This window comes from Panthera tigris, chromosome C2 (genome assembly GCF_018350195.1).
Source record: "Panthera tigris isolate Pti1 chromosome C2, P.tigris_Pti1_mat1.1, whole genome shotgun sequence".
NCBI classification, from domain to species: Eukaryota; Metazoa; Chordata; class Mammalia; order Carnivora; family Felidae; genus Panthera; species Panthera tigris.
This window is the reverse complement of record NC_056668.1, coordinates 97,172,499-97,194,220: the sequence shown is the minus strand read 5'-3', so window position 1 is coordinate 97,194,220 and position 21,722 is coordinate 97,172,499. Positions and strand designations below refer to the sequence as shown.

At 38.4% G+C, this 21,722-nt stretch overlaps 2 protein-coding genes across 5 annotated transcripts in view; one reads left to right on the top strand and one right to left on the bottom strand.

The window, feature by feature from the left end:
* PDCD10 (programmed cell death 10) overlaps positions 1 to 14,004 on the bottom strand; it is a 46,825-nt gene extending 32,821 nt beyond the window's left edge. Inside the window, exons 1-2 of one of the 3 annotated variants that reach the window (XM_042998527.1) lie at positions 13,862 to 14,004; positions 4,112 to 4,295 (exon numbers count right to left, since the gene is read on the bottom strand). The gene's annotated coding sequence lies outside the window, so the exon portion shown is untranslated. Of the gene's footprint in view, positions 1 to 4,111; positions 4,296 to 10,859; positions 11,157 to 13,861 lie in introns of those variants that run through there. The other 2 variants (XM_007077057.3, XM_042998528.1) reach the window with 2 other exon arrangements.
* Positions 14,005 to 14,184: 180 nt separating this feature from the next.
* SERPINI1 (serpin family I member 1) overlaps positions 14,185 to 21,722 on the top strand; it is a 71,631-nt gene continuing 64,093 nt past the window's right edge. Inside the window, exon 1 of one of the 2 annotated variants that reach the window (XM_042998526.1) lies at positions 14,185 to 14,875. The gene's annotated coding sequence lies outside the window, so the exon portion shown is untranslated. Of the gene's footprint in view, positions 14,887 to 21,722 lie in introns of both variants that reach the window. The other variant, XM_007077058.3, reaches the window with a different exon arrangement.

Here is a 21,722-nt window from a genome sequence, read left to right as displayed (position 1 = left end):
ATTCTATTAACAAAGATTTTAATTTACCGGTCACATTTACCAGTTTTCACTACTTCTCGTTATCCCAAGCTCTTCCTAGTACAGTAAGCTAAGAGAATATTAGCATCAGATGATTGCAACTAAAATCAGAATTCCAAAAGAAATTTACATGAAAACCAAATCAAACTAGAGAAACAAAACAGTTGCAGATTATAAATTCTAATGTCTCATTTTTATTAAGGGTGAGAGGATGTATTTTAGACCATAGGACTTAATTGGCATATAACTTAATAGTTCACAAAATTCTCAAAGTGCAAGAATTTCCAACATAGATTAGCCTTGCTTTACATAGGAGCAAGATCCAAAAAGTATCAGCTTTTAGCAGAAAGCAAAACTTTCTCTAAGGGCAAGGGTGCATAAGTGGTGCAGTTCCTAAATGTTGGACAACCTAAGCCATCACAGTCACTTCAGTGCTTATTAAAAACATTCCCAAGATGACTCAATCAGAATCTCCAAGAAAGGGTCCAGGAAGCTGTGTTTTGAGTAGACAACCCAGATGATTTTCGTGAACAGGACAGGCTGAAAAGCACTGGTATGGAAAGAACAGTGCCTAGAGAGTCAGAAAAACTAGTTGCCAAGGCGAGACTCAGGGAAGGGGCACAGGTAAAACTAAGTACCTGAGACAGGGCTTCTTTTTGGTTCTGACTTTGTGTAAGTTTCACTTAATCACTGGTTTGTTTTCCCAGCAGAAACAAAGAGGGGATAAAACTACGTAATTTTAAATGCTTTGAAACTCCAAATTTCAGTGATAATAAAATTTTATTACTGCGATCTACCAGAGGTTCAAAGGTAATATCATGGGAAGCTAAAATTCTTTTTATTTTTTTTTAAATTTACATCCAAATTAGTTAGCATATAGTGCAACAATGATTTCAGGAGTAGATTTCCTTAGTGCCCCATTTAGCCCATCGCCCCCTCCCACAACCCCTCCCATAACCCTCAGTTTGTTCTCCATATTTATGAGTCTCTTCTGTTTTGTCCCCCTCCCTGTTTGTATATTATTTTTGTTTCCCTTCTCTTATGTTCATCTGTTTTGTCTCTTAAAGTCCTCATATGAGTGAAGTCATATGATTTTTGTCTTTCTCTGCCTAATTTCACAACATAATACCCTCCAGGAAACTAAATTTTTTTTTATCAGGTCATAAAAACTATTTACAAATTCTAGTAAAGAGATCCTCCCCAATAGCTGGTTGATTCAAGGTTTCAAATACCTGACAATTCTTTGCTTTCTCTTAAGCACCTGGCATCATGAATCATATCCATCAGGCTCCTGGAGAAACTCGACTTATTTTAAGGCTGTGTAGCTCAGTCTGGCCATTTTGCACAGCTGAAAAGGTGAGTCTTTGATATCGCAACCTATCGTTTAGGGCCTTCTCATCTCAAAATGTAACCACTTTTAAATAAGAGACTAAAGGTTTAGAGAAGAAAGCTAGGAAAAGGGGAGGCAGAGGAATAGGGTTAAGTAGAAGATCCTACTTAGATCAAAATAACCTTGAAGCCTTCAAGATAAAGCTACATCTCTCTCCTTCCTTTGCAAATTATATTGTCTAGGATTCACTCTCTTCCATATATAGTTTGCTTTTTTAGTAAGGTTATGTGGAACTCAACCTCCCTGAACGTGTACTACGATCAGTTCAGTTTTTGCTGAATTTTGCAGTTAGGGACATCTAGAAACAATCTCTTTTGTTTTGGTTTGGTTTTTAGTGTTTACTTTGAGAGAGTGAGAATGCACACGTACGCGCGCGCACACACGCAGGGGGAGAGGCAGAGAGAGAACCCCAAGCAGGCTCTGTGTGGATAGTGCACTACTAGTGCAGAGCCTGATGTGGGGCTCAATCTCATGAACCACCGTGAGATCATGACCTGAGTTGAAATTAAGAGTCGTATGCTTAGGACTCAAGTCGTACACCTGACCCACCCTAAAGCCCCCAAACAATCTCTTGTTAATGGTAAGGGTAACATATGACACTTTGCCACCATATTTGTTTACATATATCAATATTTTTTCTGGACATCTTCAAAATATCAATGGAGAATTTGTTCAGAGCTATGGAAAAAAAGACCATTAGGTATTAAGATCTGAAAACAAGGGCTCCAATTCCGGTACTATCATCATAAACCATCTTAGCTCTGAGCAAGTCACTTTACCTCTCCATGCTTTAGTTTCTTTAAAAAGCTGAGCCGTGGGGCGCCTGGGTGGCTTAGTCGGTTAAGTGTCCGACTTGGGCTCAGGTCATATTCTCGCGGTTTGTGAGTTCAAGCCCCGCGTGGGACTCTGTGCTGACAGCTCAGAGCCTGGAGTCTACTTCGGATTCTGTGTCTCCCTCGCTCTCTGCCCCTCCCCCACTCATGGTCTGTCTGTCTCTCTCTCAAAAATAAATGAACATTAAAAAATAAAAAAAAAAAAGCTGAGCTGCACACTTGAAAGAGATATAGTTAGAATAAAAGATGAAGTAATTTCTAAATCAAACCATAAAGTCTCTATAATAAATACCTGTAATTTACTAAATATTATATTTTTGCACTTTTAAATAACTATTCAAAGAAAGTACGCATTCCACAATGAATTATCACTTCAATCAAATTTTTAAAGGCACCCTCTCTATCATAACACAATTTCCAGGTATCTAGTTGATACCACTATCTAGTTGAAGGACTCCAGCTACAGTTTTCTTAAAAATAAGATCAAAAAGGTAAGTGTTCATATCTCTGCAAACATGACTGACCAAACAAGCATTTGATGAGCTATTAATTGAGAAGAGAGGTTCCAACTAAAACATCTCTGAAAACAGGTAACACTGGCAAATTAGAATACTATGACCCATGAAGGAAAAATGCAAAATGTAAAAGTGCTCTAAATTTAACTCTATTACCTTTATCATTCTTTGTTAATTCTTCTGTCTGTCATACAGAGGTGTTCCGTAACTAATAAGCAGACTTGGTTCTAAACATACACTTAAAAATTAGTCCCTTAAAGCTTACAATTTATTTTTCTATAGAGGATTGGGGTTCTAAGAAACACTTCAAAATCCACAATGCTACCTAAAGGAAAACAGGATTAGGACTGTTTCCATTATACTTAGGTAACATTAATAGCACTGTCATTAGAGAGGTGGGTAATAAGCTTAGTGACTCTAGAACCAGACTTGCTTAGATTCATTCCTGGATCTACCACTTACTAGATGGAGTGACCTGGGGCAAGTTATCTAACTAGTCTGAGCTACAGTTTTCTCATCTATGATAGGGGAATAATATAACAGTCTCCCTCTGTTAAGGCTGATGTGAAGATTCAACAAGTTATTAGATATAGTGTTTAGAACAGTGCATGGCACATAGCAATTATTCAATATTAGCTATTACTATTACATTTTTATCTCGGATGAAATAACAGATCTCTTTCTAGAAATCAGGTCTCTTGCACAATCATCTAGCCAGGAGAATCAAGGACTCCTGAAAGCCAGATAAATAGTGAAGGATAAGTGATTCTAAGCCTCTTTAAAACAGCAGAACTGTTATTTGTTTTTCAAATAAAATATTTTATCAAGAGAGGTAAAACACACTAAACTGTTCATTCATCCAATAAACATATGAAGTAACTAGCTTCCTACCCCTCAGCCTCTCCCTCTCAGAGGAGCTCTTTAACAACTCTCCACAGTTGGAACACCACTGCTCTAGACTATCAGGACACAAGCACGGTAAACAAGGCATTATGAAGAACAAAGGGGAATGGTCCCAGAAGTAAGGGTTAGGTGTTGGCAAAAGCCTTTCTAAGCCCACATTTTCCCATAATTCAGTTCTCAATCTCTCATCAGTAAATTTACTCTTACTCTTGTCATATGCTTATGCATTTAAGAAACTTAAATATTAAGACCCTCAAATTTTAAAGCTATACCAGCCATTATATATTATCTAGTCCAATTTTTATATTTTACAACTTAGAAAGAAATGCCCTTAAAAATTAACATTAAGAAACAAAACAGTGACAGACATTTTAAACAAATATGCTACTGAGCTACCCCAGCTTATCATACAGGTTATGTTAGTCTGCCAAATGAACTACTTCTAGACTAACCTGCCCTGCTCCATATGTCATCCATGGGTCAATCTGCTTACAGCCAAGACCCCCAGACTCCACGCTGAGTGAAGACTGAAGCCAGCAGGAATGGGGCTCTGATTCAAAGTCGCTCCAAGTGGTACAAAGCAGCAGAAGTTTGAGATCTTCAATTTGGTGCTGCTGAGACTTCTGACTCGCTCACCTTACAAGTTAAACCGTTTCGTGTCAGTGAATGTAGATTTTGGAGAGTATCGTCTCTTTTGTGTGGGAAGTATTGTTTAATATAGAAATCTATATGGACAAGAATTAAGTATTTCTACACACAGATGGACAGTACAGAGCAGTAGGTAAAGCTCTCAAATTCAAAACAAAGATCTGAGTGTTATTGTTTACTAATCTCTCTATATTCAGTGAGAAATTAATGAAAATACTGACTGAAGTACTCAGCTTCCTGGTTATTAAGAGTACTAAATGCATATTAAGCATTTAATACAGTAGCTGACACACAATATGCATTCAATTCATATTGTGATTGGTATCTTAGATAAAATTCACGCACCTGACATGTCCTGTGGATTGGAACTAAGGTGAGGCAAACTCACACCTAAGAGCACACAATTTACTTCTGACTTGCATGACAGAGTAAGTGCCTCAAATTTTGTACCCTAGGCCCCTCATTTACCTCAGCCTAGTCCACACCTGCATATCACACACAATGACAACCTCATATTGATATCACAATGTTATACAGCCCACTTTACATAGCATATTTTTAAAACTTTTTCTCCCTCATTTGCCAAAATGGAGACATAAATAAATTACTTGGGCCACCAGAAAAAAAGGTTACACGTCATCCAAAGCAAGTTACAGTATTAGAACACTTAAGAGAATTTGGTCAATAAATAAATTTTAACATTACTTGTCAAGCCTACATTAAAATTACTTTTCATTCTCTTAATGTAAATAGATCAACTTAATAAAAGAAAACTGTGGCCCAGAAGCGGACTGGGTAATGGAGTAAAATTAAGATGCAGTCAAAGACTTCAGGATAATTCATAAAAGGGTATAACCTATATGGGATAATGAATAGCTGACAACAAAATCAAAGGGCTAGTTACCTTTGAGTTACCTAATGGGAAATGGGAACAACAATACAAGTAGCAACAATTGGCTTCTAAGATATTTCTACAAAACTAATTTAGGGGGAAAAATACACATCTCTTTAGTTGTGACAATCCTCAGTCTTTTTCCTATCCCAATGCCTAAGTTTCCGTTAAATCCTGGTCTGAATATAAATGAAACATTTGTTGTGGGGCAAGAAACAAAGTTGTCCCCTTGGAATATGTTCATCTTTTGCTTATAAAGCTCTTAATCTAGTGGCTCATGAATCACATAATCCCAGAGTAGCCATCAAGTATCTGAGGGACACCTTTCTATTTTCCTTTTTATCAGTATTTGTGATCTCCTATTTTAATTTCTACAATATGCATTTAAAATACCTTAGAAATTCAACTAAACTCAAATGCTCATACTGTTCCTATGTTCTCTATGCTTGAAGGTATAATTTAAGGAGTCTGTACCACAGGGGCTAGGCCTATCTGCTCTGTATCACTTATAATCTTAGTTATCTAAGATTTACCTTACAGACTCTTAATTGCCTATGGGCCTCTACCAAATACATTGTGTATTTTCTTTACCTTACCTTACCAAATTTCTTTCCACCAAAACATTGCCACAAGGCACTCACATGTTGATAAAATTGTTAGCTGCAGATAACAGACTGAGTAGGTCATGTGCTTAAAACTAGGAGCTAATAAAGACAAGGTTCTATCTTATAACAGTTAACTTCACTTTTAGCTCCTAACTGATCTCCAATACAAATGCTAGGAGTCACAAAAAGAAACGAAGGTATCTGCTTGTATACATACTTCCTCTTGTACCCTTCCTTTGCCAAACTAATTAATTTTTTAAGGAGGGACACCAAAATTAAGGTAGGACCTCAGAAATCTGGTGTTTTGACAACACTGCCAAAATGCCAATTTTATTATGGATAAAGACATCCAGAAAGCATATATATTTCTGAACAAAAAGATCACAGCAAAATTCAAAGTGCTTTGGAATTAAATTAATTAAACCTTGCAACACTATGAACTAGTATAGGGAGCAGTTGCAGCCTAGAGGTCAGGTCTGACTCATTTATCACTCCCAACTGTTTTTTGTTGTAGCAACCTTATATAAGTCTAAGGATGCAGCAGGGGTGTGACATCTTAGGGTTTGGTCATTCCTTAACTCCCATCTCCACTGGAGTTCCGGTTCATCCTGAACACAGGGTGGTTGAATAAGGTAGTAAGGCATGTTTCAGTACCAGGGACCACATGGCTAAGTTAGAGAAGGTGTAATTGTTTCTCCTTTGTATCAGCTCTGGCCCAAAATTACCAAACGAATTGATGCATGCAAAAAGTACATAAGAAAAGGGGTAAGAAAGGGTGAAAGATAAAAAGGAAAAATTAGAAAAAATATATATATTAGAAAGGCTAAATGCCCATGTAACAGTTTTTCCATCCCTTTCCCCTAAAGAGAAGATTTGTTACTTTATCTCCTAGCAGCTAGTACAGTACTTTGGCATAGTCAGGCTAAGTCAGCAAGCGCTAGTTGGAGATGTGGTGATGAAGTCAGAAAAAGTCTGTGCCCTTGAGGGTGGTGTCTGGCAGGGAAGAGGAACAATAAAGAAATACGCCATGTAGAGCTGCCGCTCTGCATACCTCCGTGAGTATACCTGCCTCATGTTACACACATACTCACCGAGCAAGTTCAACACCACGTGCATGCTTAACATTTTTTGAAGAAAACAGAGAAAAACAACTATTGAAATACATAGATGTTCATAATTCCATTCCATACACATAAGCCCCAGAATGAAAGACAGAAAAGACATGGATCTACTATTCCCCCTGCCAGACTCCCAGCTGCAGTACCTCTCACAACGAGCAGCTCACCACACTGTGATGCCCATATTATATACATACTACTTTTCCAACATGGCTCTGAATAACAAGTCAAATACTTCACCTACTACTCAAAGGAAAAAGTAAATCTATTCCATGGCTAAAGAAAACTGGCTGGGTTAAAGTTATGTTAGTCTTCAAGGTGTAACTCCCTAAGAGATTTTTTTTAGAGTAAGTTTGAATATAAGTAATTTTTGCCTGCCATACTGACCTTACCATCTAATATAAAAGTTCTCTGTAACTGCAACTCTAAATCTAACTGCCTTCCAATAGAGCTCAATCATTGACATAATTTTTATGGCAATGATTTAAAATATGGTCTCTTGAGTGAGGCAGCTTGGATTCAAATCCTAATTCTAAGCAGTTACTGATTATATATAACCTTGGGCAAGTTGCTTAACCTCTCTGTACTTTAGTTTTCCCATTTATATTGGGGATAATAGTGCATCTACTTCTACTGTTGCAAGGATTATATGATATCATGTGAAATGCTTAGTCTGACGCCTGGCACTGAGTTACTGCTCAATGAATGCTGCTATCAGATTATATTCCAGTTTATTCTAAACACTTAGAGCAATTTCACATGTAATATATACTCAATAAATATTTGATAAATGAATGAACCAAAGTATTATTATGTAATCCATACTTACTTCTGGTAAACTTATTTCCAAGGCACTGGCCTCAGCAAACAATAGTGACTACCATTTAATATGTTCTACTGTTGTTCCCCAATAATTCATAAGCTTGCTGATAAAATCACCCTTTTTCCTTTTAAATAGTAACACTTGATTCTAAACAACTATAGTAAAGAATGAGATTGAGACTGAATAGATTCAACTTGCTCTTTGGGTAGTAAAGTTACTCAAACCAAAAATATGAATGATCTTGTAAGATTGTAATGCTATATTACATTGAAGATGAAATTCATTTTGTAGCTAAAATTATAAAACTAAATTTTTCCATCTTTCCATAAAAAAAAAAATGGACCATCAACTACATTGTTTACCTTTCTGCAAATAAATTATTTCTACTTGCTGCAATAAAAGTGCTTTCATTGGTTACACTGTGATGTGCCCTAAAAATTCAGTACCTAAGACTGTAACTTTCTATTAACATTTCAAATGCAGTCATATACACTAACAATTGCACTCTTTAACTTCTAAATCCCGTTTACAGCTTATTTACTGTGAAATTAGCTTAATATTCTTTGTTTTTAAAATTTTTTAAGTCTGTTTATTTATTTTGAGAGAAACAGAGACAATAGGAGTGGGAGAAGGGCAGAGAGAGGGAGAGAGAATCCCAAGCAGGCTCTATCTATGCTGCCAGTGCAGAGCCCGACATGGCACCTGAACTCACCAAAATAAGCCAGAACCAAGAGGTGAATGCTTAACCAGCTGAGTCACCCAAGTACCCCTAGCTTAATATTCTTCATAACATTACTTATTATCATGACCTTAACAATCTAAAAACATGTAAGAAGCAGTACTTCAGATTTATCCTCCACATATTGGTTATGCTAGGTAAATATGATTAAAAAAAATTTTTTTTTAATGTTATTTATTTTTGAGACAATGCAAGAGGCAGAGTGCAAGCAGTGGAGGGGCAGACACAGGGAAACACAGAATCTGAAGTGGGCTCCAGGCTCTGAGCTGTCAGCCCAGAGCCTGACGTGGGGCTCAAACTCCCAAACCATGAGATCATGACCCGAGCCGAAGTCGGACGCTTAACTGACTGAGCCACTCAGGCGCCCCATTATGATTGTTTTTAAATCCAAGATTCAAATAACATAAAAACTGACTTTTTAAAAAAGTCAGTTCAGGACTTATCAAAGACCTATTTATTAATAAAAACTGAGAGCATCATCAAATTTTAAAGCCAAATACCAGCAATCATTTTTTGACAATATCTTGTGGGACAGGGAATTGGCAAATTCATAAAAGCATGTAAGGTTACAGCAACTCAGAGCTGTTGAATTTATTCTGAGATTATTATAGTACTGAAAGGATTATGAAATTTGTTTTCACGACTAAAACCTAACACAAATTTATCCCTGAAACTTAGTTTGCATGTTTTTAAAATAATGATCTTTTTACTCTCATAAGTATATAGGTTTAAAGTAAATAAGGTATTACCTTAAGACCCAGTGAAATATGAAAATTTTCAAGAAGCCCAAAATATATTAACTTCTTTGAAACAAGCACTACTCAGTTTTACAAAGTCACCATGTCTAAAGCAGGTGATATTAAAAGTAAAATTCAAAAGAAAATGCCATGGTTAAAAAACAAAATGAAACAACAAAGGAAAAAGCAGCATGGATTCTGCTGAGGACAAAATGAGATCACATTAGGGAAGCGTAGAATCCATTAAAAGTCAGTTAGTTTCCTCCACATCTGTATTTTGTTATAATGAATGTTGCCTGCAAAAAGCAGGACAGTGATAAGGTCTCCAAAATGCTCTGTTGTACAGAAAGTTTGCTGTAACAGAATATGACTCCTTTGTCATTTTGCTATAGAAAACGATCTATTCTGATTTTAGAGATCTCCAAAAAAACCCAAACATCTTTCTACAATTTATTTTTTTAATGTTTATTTTTGAGAGAGAAAGACACAGAGCACGAGTGGGGGTGGGGCAGAAATAGAGGGAGTCACAGAATCTGAAGCAGGCTCCAGGTTCTGAGCTGTGAGCACAGAGCCTGACGCAGGGCTCAGCTCAAACTCATGAACCGAACCGGAAGACATGACCTAAGCAGAAGTCGGACACTTAACTGACTGAGCCATCCAGGTGCCCCTTTCTACAATTTGTATTATAAAACTTCTGTCATAAGTCCTTTCATCTAAAGGTAGAAAGCAAGTCTGTTTTACTTATTTCTGTATTTTTGTCCCCAGCAGAGTGCTGGAGGCACTGTCCATGGATGTACTCATTCATTCAATCATTTATGCATTCATTCAGTGAGTATTTACTGAAAACTTACTTTGTGCCAGATACTGTGTAAGTAGTGAGGTAAGGCACGTGACAAATGACAGGACCCTACCCAGGTAGCTTATAGTCTAATGAGGGAGACAGACATGTATCACATGAATTACAGAAATTATGGAGTTCCTACTGTGATGATGCTACAAAGGGGAAGTATGGAGTATGATGAAGATACAGTGGGAACTTACTATAGTTAAGTTCTAATTTTAGGAAGGAGGAGTCAAAGAAGGTTGGGAAAGGTTCCCCAGAGGAATGACATTTAAACTGAGATCTGCAAATTAACTAGGAGTTGGCCAGATCTGGGAAGGGGAGGAAGAGCAGTCCAGCAGGGAGATGGCACACGTATAAAGGCTCCCAAGTCAGGAAAGAACTTACATATGTAAAAACTGAAAGGTGCAATAAGTAAGAAAGGCTGGGTACAAAGATGGAGAGCTAGGAAGGAGGCAAAGGATAAACTACAGCATTAAACAGAGTAAGAGAATAAGGGTATTTGAATATTTAAGTAATTTTAAGTCCCTTTATCACGTAAAATAAATAAATTTTTTATTAAAAAATTTTTTATTAAATAAATATATATTATTATATAAATAAATTATATAAAAAATTTTATTAAATAAAATAAATAATTTCAGGCACTGAGTCTTTATTCTATAATATAAAGGTCTACAATCAGAAGACCCGGATTATGCCTTAGTCCCACCAGTCACTAGTTAAATGACCTTACACTTAACCAATCTGAAACTCTTCATTCTCTGTATAAACAGGTACTTAATTATTTTACCTACTGGGGATAGAATAATACAGAGTCCTGTTCTCACGACTTTCTATACTTAAAAATAGATGCATATGGAGATATCCTAAGTCCTGTAAGAGATGATGTCCAAAAGCTGACACCAAGGCTCCTGAAAACAAAAATAAGAACAAATGTGGACACTGGTGAACTACAAACTACGATAAAAACGTAAGTGAACGCATAACTCTGTGAACCCTAACTACTTCAATGTGCAGAGATCCAAAAGGACCACAGTATTTTAGCATGTGACTGAAAGAGGATAAATGCAATAAAAACATTATTCCATCACTGCAATATAGATGAAATATCAAAACTGTAATGGACGTCAGAGATGACGAGTAATGACAGAACTGAAACAAGGAGAAAAATTAACACATACTGAACAAGTGCATTAAATTAATTTTTACTTATTTCCAAATTCTTCTGACTTTTGGATCAAAAGCTCATTCCACAACTTCAGCTGCATGCCAAAAGTTAGAGAACTCACTTTACACTTCCCCAACAAAAAAAACAAACATCTACACTGCCATCTAGAAAACATATTAACACTCTTGCTTTACTATCACTAACTCATGTTCAGTTTACAGTCTACGTAAACTACCATATCCTTCCAATATAGCATAGTTATCCCCACATAAATTTTCTACTTGTTTAGTTGATCTTCCTTTCCTTGTGTCCATTACTCATGGTGCTACGTTATTCCTAGAATTCCAACTTCATTCTATAGTATCAAACCTCCACTTTATTTTAAACGTTATGTTAACTTCTAGACCATCTTAACTTCAGTCATACGGGGAACAATATATCTCTAATCCTATAAAATGTTTCTGCATTCAAAAGTCAAACACTGCTGATAATATTTTCAGAGTACATTAAAAAATCAGCAGTTTCAATGGTTAACATATACAGTAGTAAACCATGATTAACTATTAGCTAGATACCTAAGTATTGTATATAAACTTATCACAAAGAAATTCTGATGTCAAAAAACATACACCTAAAAGTGTATTAAGGAACTATCCAATAAGAACATTCATACATGGTCACACTAACAATTATAAAGGAGAAGACTGTTACAAGCAGACTGCTTTCTGCTTAATACAAAATGTAAACGTCCGATTTTCCCATTCTTTAACATAAAATAGAATGAATTAAAAGTCATAAGTAATGCTAAGAAAAATAAAATAAGTAAGTGCCTGACGTTTTTACACACATGCACGTGCACATACCCACACCAGGGTCAAGAAAATCAAGGGGAAAGTAGAGATCAACAAAAATGTGATGTTACTTCCAAAAAATGCAACGTATATTCTTTTCTAATAATGTGCACACTATACTCTCTTGTTGCTGTTATTATTTGAAAAAAAGTGTAAAATAAGTTTTTTGAAAGAATTCCTACACTACTGTTGTCAGTTTTACAAAATGAGAGTAAAAACAGTCAGTCCTACAGTACGAAGGGAAAGGAATGCCTTGTAACTATAAGGATGGGATATATTTTTTCGACATTCTCCTATCTCATTATCTGTTTAAAATGGTGGTACAGGGGCGCCTGGGTGGCGCAGTCGGTTAAGCGTCCGACTTCAGCCAGGTCACGATCTCGCGGTCCGTGAGTTCGAGCCCCGCGTCAGGCTCTGGGCTGATGGCTCGGAGCCTGGAGCCTGTTTCCGATTCTGTGTCTCCCTCTCTCTCTGCCCCTCCCCCGTTCATGCTCTGTCTCTCTCTGTCCCAAAAATAAATAAAAAACGTTGAAAAAAAAAAATTTAAAAAAAAAAAAATAAAAAAAAAAAAAAAAAAATAAAATGGTGGTACAGGGGCACCTGGGTGGCTCAGTGGGTTAAGTGACAGACTCTTGGTTTCAGCTTAGGTCATGATCTCAGGGTTCGTAGGTTCAAGCCTCCAGTTGGGCTCTGTGTTCACAGCTCAGAGCTTGCTTGGGATTCTGTCCCCCTCTCTCTGCACCTCCCCCACTCGCTCTCGCTCTCTTAAAAATAAGTAAACATTAAAAAAAATAAAATAAAATGGCGGTACAGTTCATCACTTAATATACTTCTAATAAGTAAGTTGAAACTCAACATTATTTTTCCAAAAAGTTAGAATGTGTCCTTCTTTTATTGAGGAATTTCTCCAACTCAAAAAACTCTTCACTTCACAAAGGGCTTCTTAAAAATGCACAAAATGCATTACTTTGCGATTTTCCCCCACTCACTTCAAAAGACCACCAACCTCTCTACCCCTTTTCTTTCTGGTGCGGCAGCTCTATTCAGAAGCGGGATTACAACGGGATTAGATCAGATCTGTCCCTACGTGTGTGACCTTGGGCACGTCATTTATCCCTTCAGTTTCTCATTTGCATCTTTGAAACGGTATCTTTGAAAACAGAACGGGTGTAAAGATACCTTGGGACTTATATCTAGGAGCGTTAAGGTTTTCTGCTCAGAGGCAAAACTGCCTCCTTAGAGGGGCCACATCATGAAACTAGAACTGAATCCGTAGGTCTCTGTCAACATTTGACTCTTCCTTCTACAGTTCTCTTCTTTCAAAGGGCATAACCTGAGTCACCTCAAGAGCAGACTCCCAAGCGCCCCTTCCCTCCTCCACTCCTTCCCTATCCTACTTCTAAAGCAGGGGGAAAACAGCAGCCACATCTCCCCGCCCCAAGCCACACCTTCAGAGGACCCCACCCCAGACACATCCGCCTTCTCCCTTCTCCGGGGGCACCAAAGGCCAACCTCGCCCTTCCCCTCCCGCCCCCACCTAGAGGAGACTTCCTGGAGGCGTTCAAGGCCCGAGCAGGGCAGGCAGCATTTACAAACCCGCTTTACGCCACTCGCGTAGGGCAACCTCGCTTACGCCCATAGGGCCCCGTTCCCAGCCCCGTCCGCTCCGCCTGCCAGAACCAAGCCCAAGTGCCTCAGCCACGGCCCCTGTGTGACCCCAGACCTCTTCTGCTCCGCTCGGGGCTACAGAGACTGGGAAAGAACAGCCACACCTTACCGGCAACTGAGGCACTGACTTCACTTCCCACCTTTGGAGCCCTCTTCAACTCCCGGATCAATTCACTCCGGCGACGCCGGAAGGACCCGAGAGGAACCAGGCGTTGTCCGGAATCCTGCCCAGCCGGAGTCGCGCAGGGGCCTATGGGGACTCGTAGTCCCACTCGCCGGCGTCGATTGCAATTCCTGCACAAGCAAGACTACAACTCCCGGCAGGCCGTGCGGTAGAGCCTAAGGCGATGGGTGGGGACACTTCTACCCAATAAAAGGACAGTTCCCTGCTTTTGCGGGAGGAGGTGAGACGGATAGAGAGGGTGCTTGAGAAGCGGGGGGAAGGGAGGGGTCAGCGCTCACCTGCGCCAATCAGGGTGCTGGGTCGGCCCTGCCAGCGACTCACCCATTGTGGGGGCGGGCTAGCGGAGCAGAGGAAGGAAGGGGGTTGGGGAGAGAGCTTGAGGTGGGGAACGAGGGGTGGCTGAGCTGTGGGCGCTGCATCGGGGGGAGAGGAAGCAACGCGGGAATCGCCGGCAGAGAGGGAGGGGGCTCTGTGGGGATGCGCTCAGGCCGGAGGGGCAGCTTCCCCGAAAGCGGTAGAGCCCCAAAGACACCAGGCGGCCAGACCTGCGGGTCGCGGAGGGGTAGAGTGAGCCTGGGCTCCTCGAGGAGGCTTCCGGGCCAGGGAGGCAGCTCCAGGTGTGAGGCCACTGACTGAGGAGAGAAGGGTCCCCAGGGAAAGGGAAGGGGCAGAACAGCTGCAGAAGTGCAGGGAGCGGGAAGGTACTAGGGCAGCAGCTTCCCGCCGCCACCAGCCGGGGCAGCAGCAGGAACAGCAGGGGGAGGAGCAACAGCTGCCGAATTCACCAACTAGAGGAGGGGGAGGCGGGGCTTAGTTCACTGTAGCAGCCTGAGGCGCAGTCTGGACTGTAGTTTCCCGGGAGAGACGAGAGCAGGAACACGAGCAGAGCGGAGCGCAGTCCTCCGAGCATCAGCTCCAGCATCCCACCAGGGGTTGCAGGTGTGTGGGAGGTAAGCGTGGGTGCCTCTTCTGGGCGTCCTCATACTGCCCAGGAGAAAGCGTCTTCCAATAGGAATTCTGTCAAGGCACAGGTAGAGTCTCTGACTCGGGTTAGGGAACGGGTGCGAACCCTTTTAGATGAAATACGTACATTTTGGACTTTGAAGGGGGGAAAAAGCAAAAGGTGGCTTGATTGTGGGTATAAAGGGCGTGGTTAAGTGTTTTTGGCGTGAGTTACACCATTAAAACTGTTTTGGGAGATCTTAGGATTTAGGGAAACCCGGATAATTGAAGATGAGGTTGATGGTATCTGGGTAGGTGCGTAGCTGGTTAAAAAAAAATGTCATTGATATAGAATTACTTCAGAACTCTTTCACTAGGCAAATAACTTTGCATTCTTCTTCAGTGTCTACCCCTTACGTTTTATCAGATTGTCCTACCACCGACCTGTTTTCCAGGGTGGTTTACTGCAGGTTCCTAAAATTGAGAGAGATCTGTATTAAGCAAGCAAATGCAGGCAGAATAATCAAGATGACTAAACCTATCAGAAGTATAACTTTGCCAGCGATAATGTAAAAATGTTTTAATGGATGGATACTTAGCTTTCCTTCCAGTGGCTCTAGAATATTGGAACAAAGACCAGGACTCAGCCTACAGTGGGAACATATGGTGTATTTCGTTGCTGCTTCTTATTCTCTCATTTGGGTCTGGTAATATTTATGCATTTGAAAAAAAAAAAAAACTAAAGTACAAGAAAAGCTGTGCGAGGATCTTTTCTGTTAAGGGGGTATGTGCTAAATGGTTACCCTTAGTGTGTGTCGTGATGGGTTCAGGCTTAAAACACATGTAATAGTATCATAAAAAAATAGTTTATTCTTGGTATTAAACCATGTACAATTTCTCTGAATGTTATTAAATACCTGTGGATGAAAATATGTTTTAATACTAGGTAAAGGTGAAAGTCATACCTACCTTTGTGCAACTATGATAAAATTGCAGGCTTTCTTTTTAGAAAGTATGTAAATAGCTATTTTCCTAGTCATTTTCTTTTTGTTTCCAAGGTTCTCCAGATTACACGGCTTTTAATCATAGTAGCATATTGCAGCACGTTTTCCTTTGAAATGCTTTCATTGTGACAGTTGTGTATTCCAGGGTCTGGGTGAATAATTTGGATTTTTTTTTTTTTTTTAACTAGGGCCAATACAGTGGGGGTAATTATCTTCTGTTTTCTGGTTTTCATGCTTTCCTCATTTACTTAGTATTTCAGGATTTTATTTTTGTAAAGCACACACAGTTCCTTTTTCAAAAAAAAAAAAAAAAATGGCCAGAAGGAATTCTCTTTATAGATTAAAGTTCTATCCTACTGAGTGCTACTACTGATAAGCCTAAATGACTTATCAGTATATTTACTCCTCCCCTCCAGCACCCCCTGCCACATTCTTATACGCCAGAGAAATATATACACGGACAGATCTTAGAAAAACAGCCGCTTTTAGATTGTCCCCAAGCAAATCAGGTATTAGAAGCAGCAAAGAGCTTAGAAAAAAGAAAAAGCAACAGTAGCCATTGAACTTAGCAGTCGTGTTAAGGATCTGAGTTTATCTTTGCTATATATCACAGGCGAGTTTATTAATCCACGTAGCTGAAAAGACACTATGTAACTGATTTTAGGAGAAAAAAATGAGTACTAGAATATAGTGAGGCTTTGAAAAGATTGTTTTTACCCTTGTTATTTGTCATTCTGTGGATTGTTCTGAATTAGTCTTAGAATCTTTCTTAGTCTCTGCTACCAATTGATTCTGTGAAACTGAACACCCGCTGTCACTGATTTATTTACTCCATGTAATAATAACAATTAATAGTAATTGGCAATGAAGTTCTTTCAAAGCCTATATTAAAAGATCTTTTGAAAGAGTTTGGTTGGGAATCAGTTAATAATCAAGTAAATGGGATAGAAAAAAAAAAATCAAAACAGTTGGAATTCAGATGTACTCTGAATCCCAACTATTTCTAGGTCTTCTGCTGTGAGGTATCATAAAGGATAGAGTCTCATTAGGAATGACTGAGTTTGTAGTATTAAAGTACTGGATTTTTCTCCTGCTTCCAAGATTTGGATCCTTTTTATTATGTCAGTGAAAGAGATTGGGTTCCTGTATCATTTGGGAGTAAGACCATGTTTTTATAAGGGAGAAATCTTTAGCAATATATAGTACTTAGGTATTTGTTACCTTGAACTTGTGTCAAGAGATTTTAAATTGGTGTTCACGTTAAATCTCATATACTATGAAGTCTTCTTGACTGTATGTTACTGGTGTTGAGATGATTGTTCATGTCACAGTTTATAATTTTATGTAAAGTACTACCTAGGTAAAAAGCATATTATTTGTTCTGCTCTTGATTTTTACTATTTGTATATGGCTATTAGTGAGCATATGATGAGAAAGAAAAACCAACAGTGCAGAATGTCTCTCTGGAATGGATAGTGCTCTGGAAATCACTATTTTTTTTAGCCAAAAGACTTGGTTAATTTCGAATTGCAATATATTTTGAACTTTTTTTAAATACAGGATTCTGACTGTAAGTTTATTGAGTGAAAATAATTGAGTAGCATAGATTTCTCTAACAGGAGGATTCACTGATGCATGCAGCACCAAAGAGCGAGACTTAAAGGTTCAAGATCAAATGGTTTTGGTGTGTTGGGAGGCTGATTTATAGAAGGAGGTAGATATGAAAAATGCTGTTTGATAAACAGCTTGAGAAACTGCCCTTAGCAAGAGAGAAAAGAGATTTGATCTGTATTGTTAAATGCCTAGAAGTGATTTCATGGCCTTTTCTCCCCCCAATCATTGCTGGAAGCCTATACCCATTGTGGGAGACAATACTTTCCTACATTGCATTTTACAAGACCAGTGCTCTAACCCCTGAGATACGGAGCCTTGTTTCCTATATTGCATTTTAAACTGGAGTCAGACTGGCAATAATTCATTAGATATTGAGTGATCGTGGGTTATTAACGCAGAGCAAAAAAAGATCCACTGTGTATATATTCACTTCGAAGTGAATGAATTATTTGGACATAATATTAAAAAGAAGTAAGAACCCAAAAGGTGTTTTCCCCCTTAGTAACAGAGATACTTGAACCAGATACTAAAGATGAGCAAGAGCATCCCCCTCCCCCTTCTTCCATCAAACTTCAAAGGTTAATTACTGCTTTGGGGGATCAGGATTAATTATACAATGGTAACAATTTGTTTTTGTTTTGTTTTCAATCTAACGTCTTCAAAATTTAGTCCTTAAATTTTGGTAAGTGTGTTTGAACCAAGTAGGTTATTAGCTTCTAGAGACCACATACTTCTTTTCTATCTCCTGCTCATTCTGAGCATCTTGTGTCATGCTCAGCATAAAGTAGTGGCCCTATAATCGCTTACTGAATTAGAACTACTGGCTAAGACTTTTTAATGTACACATTGAGACATTTTGCGTTTTGATAGACAAGGGTTAAGTTGACCTCGCAGAATAGTTACTATACATTAGCCTTTCTGAGAATGCCTTTGTGCTGGTTGGCCTTTGCAGAAGTGTCCATTGAGCCCAGTTTCATTCAGACAGTGTGGGCTGCAAAGACTGATCTACAACTTTGTGTGGTACCATTTCTAAATTCATCCCAGAGATAGGGAATGTGTATGAGGGGAAAGGGCTCTCCCACTGGTGACAACCAAGTTTGCATTTCCAGCCAGGTCAGTCTATGGATCAACACAATTTGACCTAAGTAAAATACCTTTGCTGAAGCTTACCCATGAAACACACATTTCATTCCATAAAACCTGAATTTATTCTTCCATTTTTATAGTCATTTGTTAAAAAACAAAAACAAACAAACAAACAAAAAAAAAGAGCAAGAAGAAAGGAAGTCAGACTGTATTTAAGTACATGTGGAATTGGGCATTTATTGTCTTTTGCATTTAAGCTTCCAGAAACAGATTAATCTGATTAGTGTTAAGAATGAAGAATTCAAATGTGATTTTTCTTCTATTACTCCAAAACCTGGAGAATTTGAGTTAGTTGTCAGTAGTTCTTTAGTAGTAAATTTAATATAACATATTTAACTGCCTTTTCTTTGCTTTTTAACATAGCTTTGCTAGCATGCAAATAGATACAAATTGCTTAGAACTCATGATTGATTAACCTTCCTTCTTCATGTTCCTTTGGCATGACTCTTCATGCTTAGCATTGTGCCTTGTGTAGAATTAGTTGAGTTTGTAACTGTCTTCCTCACCAGATGCTGAGTAACTTCAGAACTGTTTCATTTACCTTTCTATTTAAGAGCCTTATATAAAGTCTATCCTTGGTAACAATTTATTTAAATGTTTGATTACCTATAGAGAAACATAATTTTACATTTTTCACAAACAAATACAACTAAAAAGGGGATTGTTTCTTGGACCTCTCTTTTAGCACCAAATGCAGCCCTTTGCCCACAACCGTTGCTTATATAGAGTTAAATATAAATACTGATGTCTATTGTGACATTGTGAATGAACAGAGCAAATGTTGCTATTAATTGCAACATTGCATAGGCGTGTACTTCAGATATAAATTTATTAATTGGATGCCTTTTGGCATTGTCTCTCTTTGCCTCTAAAATTTTGCTGACTTAAAGATGTACTTTTAAGTAACATTCCCCACACATTCATATACACACGGTCTATGGCTTTTCTTCTTGATACATAAAAACAGAGACTTAGAGAAAAACAGATAAATGTTACATGAAGCTTTGTCGTAACAAATTTAACTGGTCTTGAATGTTCAATTTTTAGTGAAATGGTTGCATTGGGAGGCCTTATTCAGGCTTATTAAACCTAAATTATATAGATATTTGTCATTTTGAGCCAGCAAGGGGAAGGGTTGAATTTGGCATTCACAGGGCTCTGTGCTAGCCTTCTGTACATCATAGCTACTGAAATGTGCATGGTACCTCCAACTCCAGCCACTGCTTCAAGACCCCCTTCTGGTTCACCCTAGGAAAGGAGCCTTCTGAACTCCTCCCAGCTTCTAATTTAGTGTGGGAAGGAAGGCAGTTAGAATTTACTTTGATTTAATAATCTCATTTTCCTAAGTGTACTGTTTTTCCCCGATAAATCTCATACCAGAGTTCTCAATAACAGTAACTGAAGGGTCACAAAGTGATTTCTATGGCACAATCTAGTAATTCAGTGAGTACCTAACAACTTGGAGTCCATTTCCTTCCCACTGTCTTGGCTTCTTTTGAGTGGGCCCACAACAGTTCACTGGAATACTTTTGATATGTTACCCACATTGGATTGCTTCTGTCATTTTCTTGATAACTTAAATTTGCTTTGAAAAACTAACTAGTATGGAAACCAATTTGACAATAAATTCATATATTGAAAAAAAAAAGAAAACTAGTTTTATTTGAGGTCTTTAACCCTATGTAACTTGAAGTGTTAGTTAACTTTACTTTTTCCATCTTTTAATAGTGTGCTGTAAACACTTTATTATAATGTATAATTTTAATTGTTGGGTACTTCAAAAAGCCATCAAAAATCATTGAAGAAATCAATGTTTTTTAAGATACAGTCAGCCTTCCAGTTAAACCTGTATACAAAGCATCTTAAATTGCTTACAAATATCAAATCACTTGTTCTATGGTCAAACTAAGTTAAACTGTATTTTATAAGTCACTTGACATCTAATACTGGATAAAATTTTAATAATACCAGTATCCTGACAGTCACATAACAATGGTATAATTTTTGTTTTTGCTAAGTCAGGGAACTTTTTACAAATTGTATTAAAAATAAAATGCTGGAGAGCCTGGGTGGCTCAGTTGGTTAAGCATCCGACTTCAGCTCAAGTCATGATCTCGTGTTTGTGGGTTCGAGCCCCACATAGGGCTCTGTGCTGACAGCTCAGAGCCTTGGAGCCTGCTTTGGATTCTGTGTCTCCCTGTCTCTCTGCCCCTCCCCCACTCATGCTCTGTCTCTCTCTCTGTCTCAAAAATAAACATTAAATAATAAAATAAAATGCCAATAATCCAAAATTATAAAAGCCTAATCATAATTATTTGTTTTTTAATTATAAGAACAGATTTAGTTAATAATTACTAATATAAAGTTAAGTATTTTGAAGGAGAAAGAAATCTTATTTTCAAGATTATTAAAAAGCAAATTCTTAGTCATATGGCCCAAAAGTAATTGACAATTTAAAAAAGTTTTACAGTACGTATCAACTAGAAATGCTTTCAGCTTCAAGTTTTATGTACAAGTAATATAAAACAATAGGGATTTATTATTCTAGAACAAGAGGTCTAGAAGTAGTTGTTCACTTTTTTGTTTAGAAACTCAGTGTCGTCAAAGTTTTGTGCTCATGCTTTTTCTCGTACTTGCTGCACGTAGGGTGTTCCTCCTGATCCAGATATCATCTTCTACTTCAAGGCAGGAAGAATAAGGAATGGCTGTACCTATTGAGTGTTTCTCTTTTAGTCAGGAAATAAAAGCTTTCCCAACAACCTGTTCCTGCAAATGTCCAACGTGGACCTACTGGCATATGGCATGTGGATGCCTCTAGCTTTTTTTTTTTAAAGCTTATTTATTTATTTTTGAGACAGAGAGAGACAGACCATGAACAGGGGAGGGGCAGAGAGAGGGAGACATAGAATCCGAAGCAGGCTCCAGGCTCTGAGCTGTCAGCACAGAGCCCGACGCGGGGCTCCATCTCACGGACCGTGAAATCATGACCTGAGCCGAAGTCGGATGCTTAACCGACCGAGCCAACCAGGCGCCCCTGGATGCCTCTAGCTTTAAGAGAAGCTTAGGTATCAAGGACTTTT